The 5,973-nt window shown below is 32.3% G+C and overlaps 1 long non-coding RNA gene across 1 annotated transcript in view; it reads left to right on the top strand.

Moving 5' to 3' along the window:
* The window catches only part of LOC105530652, a 7,465-nt gene extending 1,698 nt beyond the window's left edge, over positions 1–5,767 (top strand). Inside the window, exons 2-6 of the long non-coding RNA XR_001004678.1 lie at positions 1,723–1,788; positions 2,957–2,977; positions 3,070–3,099; positions 4,159–4,286; positions 5,498–5,767. This is a non-coding gene — a long non-coding RNA (uncharacterized LOC105530652). The remainder of the gene's footprint in view (positions 1–1,722; positions 1,789–2,956; positions 2,978–3,069; positions 3,100–4,158; positions 4,287–5,497) is intronic.
* Positions 5,768–5,973: the final 206 nt, after the last annotated feature.

The raw sequence follows: 5,973 nt of genomic DNA on the forward strand, positions 1-5,973 counted from the left end.
ATTTATACATCTATGTCTGTATATCCATCTTTCAATTTATCAAGGTTAGTAAAAGAAAACTACTCTTCTATAAGTATTTTTTGATTCCATACTTTCAATACAGTTTACAGATACAAAAAACACTAAAGTTTTTGTTCTTTTTGTATCATAAAATGACTGATGGGTAGGTTTATCTATCAGGTGATAGAAAAACCCCAAGGTACATATTATTTTTACAGTTGCTCTTAATACCAGAGATTTCCTTTTTTTTTTTTTTTTTTTTTTAATTTGAGACAGAGTTTCACTCTTGTTGCCCAGGCTGGAGTGCAATGGTGCAATCTCAGCTTACCTTAACCTCCGCCTCCCGGGCTCAAGCGATTCTCCCGCCTCAGCTTCCTAAGTAGCTGGGATTACAAAGGCGCTCACCACCATGCCCGGCTAAATTATTATTATTATTATTTTTAGTAGAGATGGGGTTTCTCTATGTCGGTCAGACTGGTCTTGAACTCCTGACCGCAGGTGATCTGTCTGCCTTGGCCTTCCAAAGTGCTGGGATTACAGGCATGAGCCACCATGCCAAACCAGAAATTTCAATTTAAATAACTGAGGCAAATCAGTGAATAAGTAAAAAAGCAAATGCCATAAATAATGAGTTCTGCTTTATATTTTGGAGATTTTGGGTTATTAATAACAGCAATTTTTTTATAATTAAGTAAAACATATTCTTGTAATGTTTTATCACAAGTTACTGGTAAAAGAGATTAGAATAATGAAGACCATTACCTTTATATGGATTACTCTATAGTTTTCAATAAACAGGTAAAAATGTCATTTATTTGTAAGTCTTGTGGCAATTATGTGTTTCACTGAAAATATCTCTATTTAGATGTTTATAATTTACAAATAATCTCTTTAACTTTTTTTTTTGTTTAATAACCAAGGAACTGGGTTAACTGGCTTATACATGTTTATGATAACATATCATAGTCCCAGATTAGGTTAATTTTGTTGAATGAGATTATTTAAAATATTAAGTCTTCTTCACCAATTCCACTTCTCAGAGGAGGTATGAATATTTTCTCTGTGACTTCTTATCAGTTTGATTTTTTTCTACCCAATATCATTAATGTTCTAAACTGAATGTTACACCATTGTTGCAACTCTCAAGACAGAAATCTGGCTCATTTTCAGTGACGTTATTATAAAGCGATTGCCCATTGCTTGTCATTCTAACATCCTAAGATCTCTTTACACTGTACCTTAAATATCATCCCTAATGCCATTATTTAAGGTGCCCCATAATGTTACAAAACCTAAGTAATCAAGTAATCATGTTGTCTCCAGTTTTATCCTCCCTACATTTTGAACTGCTTGCACTTTCAATATGGTATCCTCTCTCTTTTTCATTTTCTTATAGTTGCCCAACACCTCTTTACTCATCCCACAGAATCCAACTCAAGCTTTACTTTATTCTTTACTTTCACACCCCTATTCACTTGGTCTGTGTAAGGTGTTGGTTTGTGTGTTTCTCTAACGCCTTAGCATTTCCATATCGGAGCTCTCACTTTTACTTATCAATGTCTCCGACAAGTCTCCAAATTTCATTATGTCAGACAATGGGTTTTAATTGTCTTTCTATCTGGCATGTGTCTCCCAGTGCTTTGGAGCATAGCATAATCAATAAAATTTTGATGGGCGAATACAAGAAAAAATGTGATACTGAATTTCCACGTATGTTTTCAGAGAACCCAGCCAACTATGAAGTTCCTTGTGTTCGCCTTCATCTTGGCTGTCATGGTTTCCATGATTGTAAGTATATCAGGACATTTGAAGAATATATTCTCAGTACCTATCCCAAGAGTCTCTCTATTCTTTGTATTCTGCATATGTTGGTGTTTACTTGAATACAGTTTTATATGTTTTAAGGTTTCTATATGAACATTTTTTTGTATTAACCTACATAAGCTCTTTAAGCATTTAGAATGAATATTCATTATTCACCTACAGACACTAAAGTATATTTAGTTTAATGTGAAATAAAGTTTTACTGAACTTCTTAAATATGTGGAACTGAGAGCTTGTAAAAGTATCTTTAAACACGTAATACTCTAGACCATCTGAAGCTAGAAATCTCAGGAATGAAGTAGGTGCACTTGAGTGGAATTCAAGTATTAAAAGATGTCAAAGTAGAAATTTTCAAGTAATTCTTTGCAAAGCCTAACTTAAAATTAGTTCACAATTATTTAGCACACACTTTCCAAAATAAAGCTGCTTATTTTTAACTTTAAAACAAAACTTCAGATCTATCACATGCTATGAGTTCCCAGTCTGTATTGTCATTTACTACTCTGTATCACCAGGTAAAGCACTTGACTTCTCTGGAGCTCTTTCTTCTACTCTACTTCCTTCTCTTTCTCCTGTTCCTTTTCTGTCTATGACATTAGTAGGAAACTGGCCATGAAAGAATAAAAATACTCCAACTTATCTGGTAAATTCTAACAGATATTTCAAAAACTAATTTGATTATAAAATCATAGTATACCACATTATTTGTTATAAAAAGATAGGTGTCTGAAAAATAAAACATAAAAATGTAAGGAAAACAGAGAAAAACATAATGCTTGTCTCTGTCAGTAAATAAAAGTTATATGTAAGTAGCCTTTGAGCTACTGAGAACATATGAAAAACTACAGTTTCACTTTTCATTCATCAATGATAACCATTTACTCCCTTTCACACACCAAAGAAGTATAAATCAAAATAAATTTATATTTGAATATAGCACACTAATTACAGAAAAGCATACTCTTGACACATTTTAAAGATGTCATAAAGCAAAAATAACTAATTTAGTGTCTATTGATGATTTGCTTACATCCTGTTTACTCACAATTGTAGCTGCTGAGTTCATTTTTGTACTCAATCTGGAATTATAACATTAAGATAATAACTATTGTCTCATTTTCTGTTTTCTAAGGGAGCTGATTCATCTGAAGAGGTGAGTCATTTTCATTCACTGGAAAACTTGTTTTCAGTTTTGTCCTCCCTACATTTGTATTGAATTATTAAGCTTTTCTTCATTTTTCACAGAAATTTCTTCGTAGATTGAGAAGATTCGATGTAAGTATTCTCTGATAATGCTGTGTAGTCCAAATAAATTTTATTCTCTGATTATTTATTCTTCTAGAAGAGTCAATATTTATTTCTCAAATATATGTAGTAGTTGCAAAAGTGTACTTGTTTTCATCTATTTATGATACACAGGTAACAGTCACAAATGTATTGTGTCCTAACAACATTTCAATTGAAACTTATAATGCCAACCAGAGAAACCAGTTACTCTCTGAGCCCTCAAGTATCATCTCCTGAGTAATCACATTGACCTTAAAAATAGTTAAAATTCTAATTCTATTAATTATAAAACATGCCTCATAGAGCATAAAGGCTGATAATTACACATAAAATATGGTAAGTTTGCATCTTCTGATTTTTTTTTGAGGGCAATAAACTCATTAAATTAAACAGGCCGTGATAAATGAGATAGCAAATTTCATTTCTTTAACATTTTTTCTTAATGTATGTATCTTGATGTCCCCGTATGTTGGCATATAATGTCAACCTGATAGGGTTGCAAAAGATCTCCTAACTAATATAGTAAATACATGGATTAAAGTAACACCAAATAAAAAGGTGCTCTAAAAGGGATGATGGTTATTTGTGTCAACAGAAGGCAGAAGTATTGAAGAATGTAGGAATCATAAGAGACAGTAAGCTCATTAAAAGAGTGACCACATAAGCTGTCACCACATAAGCTGAATTTAGTAAATATCTCCTTCCCATAATACTCAAAAGTGGGCAAACTGGTTGCTGGGAGGTAGTATTTTGAGGAAAATTTAAAACCTCCTTGGAGTGATAGCCTATAATCAGTGTTCCTGCATGTAAAATAAAACCACAAAACTGTGAACATACAGTACAAAGGTAAATACTCAATCATTTTTACCTGCTTTTAAAATGTGTTTATAACCAAAAAGAAAAATCTAATTAAAAGTTTGGAAAAAATCTTATAAGTAATATGTAAGTTCCTAAAACTTTAACAATCTGAGCTTCTAATAAAAACATTTGCACTGTCAATATCTCAATTTTCTGCAATTTTCTTTCTCCTTGTGTGTATACAGGAAGGGGGGTATGGCCCTTATCGGCCATTTGTACCACCACCACTATACCCACAACCATACCAACCATACCAACCACAATACTAACAATATCCCTGTTAATATCGTCAGTGACTGCAGGACGTGATTATTGAGGTAAGATGGGTTTAGTGACATTTTTACTTTCTGTATCAGTGCTGACAGTTAAAAGAAGAAAAACAAAAACAAACCATTAAACCAACAGCAGTTCCAGTATAAGAAAGCAGCCTGATATAGCTCCTTGAAGTGTATTAGTTTATATAAATGCTTCTGAGATAAAGTCTCTGTCCTGCTATGGTTAGAAGGCTGGATTATAGGATGGGGAACACCAGGGTTTGTATCCTGGCCCTGACAACTACCGGTTTCATGACTTTGGACTACTCTTAATGCTCCCAAACCTCAGTTTTCTCATCAAAAAATTGTGTATTGTAACACTGAAATATACTTTTTAGAATTGTTGACACTTTTGAAAGACATATCACATAAAATCTCTTGATCAGAAAGGTTTATAGTTATAACTGCAGGGCTTCCCTGCCACTAAATCTGTACCTAGATGTTGCTTAAAGTTTTCACTCCCAAAATGCAGTCTTTGGAGAAGCTTCCATCTGGGAACCATCTGGGAACTTGTGAGAAATTTGCACTTTATACCCTAAGTAACTCGACTGAGCAATTACTATAGAAATTATTAACATAATGCTAACAAGAAAATACAAAAATGTCATCAATTTCTTTTTAGAAAGTCAGTTTTATCTGTGTCTACACAACATTAAATGTTCTAAATTCTATGAAAGGCTAAATATTTCACTACAAAATAGAGCAAACTGTTGGAGATAAGGGAGGATTGTTCTACAATTCAAAGTTAACACAGTCCAAAGGATTTCAATCATTTTTCAGTGCATTTGGGAGATTATATTCCCATTCAATTCTCTATTGCCATTAATGATATGAGGAAGAGCCTGAACTTGATCCCTTAGGTTTTAGGTAATAACTGATGACATTTAATCAAGGAAAGATGTACTAAAATATTATTTAGGGAAAATGTATATAAATGAAATGTGTAGACTATATTTAAGTAGAAGAATAAAATAGTATGATGATTGAAAAACAATTTAAATTTGAATTTAAATTATATATACTGAATGATCATTTTTATTTGTTCAGATACCAATTTAATAAGTGTTTAATTGTCTACTCTGTGTCAAATATTATTTTGGGCCCTGCATTTTATAAACTAAAATTTTATATAGTATCTACTCTGTACCAGGCCAGAATATAAATGTATTTACAGGGGTAAAAATTTTACAGATAATGTTTCTTTCTCTGTGCAGGTTTGATTGGCAAATACAACTTCTACATGCATATTCTCTTCCTTCATACCATATCACACTACCACCACTTTTTGAAGAATCATCAAAAAACAATACAAATGAAAAACAGACTATAATTTACTGTGTACTCTTTGTTTCAAGATACTTGCCTTTTTAATTATCATTTGGTGATGTAATTGCAATTTAAACTGTTAAGCAGTTTTCAGTGCTGTTTCTGAATAATAGAAATCACTTCTTCTCTAAAAGCAATAAATTTCAAGCACATTCTTATGTGTATGCTCCTTATTTTTCTTTTTCCTATTTATGGGAATAACGATTACTTTCATCATCTTCTTTCCCAGTTTGACTAGCACAGACTGAAGCACATAATGTCAGAGGTCCTTATTTGTAATTGAGTCTGTCATATTTTATATGTTACAAACATGGTACTCAAACTCCCTTATTATTAGAGCTATTTATGCCAAGATTTGATTTGC

The sequence above is a fragment of the Mandrillus leucophaeus genome, unplaced genomic scaffold (genome assembly GCF_000951045.1).
Source record: "Mandrillus leucophaeus isolate KB7577 unplaced genomic scaffold, Mleu.le_1.0 Scaffold837, whole genome shotgun sequence".
In the NCBI taxonomy this organism is placed as follows: domain Eukaryota; kingdom Metazoa; phylum Chordata; class Mammalia; order Primates; family Cercopithecidae; genus Mandrillus; species Mandrillus leucophaeus.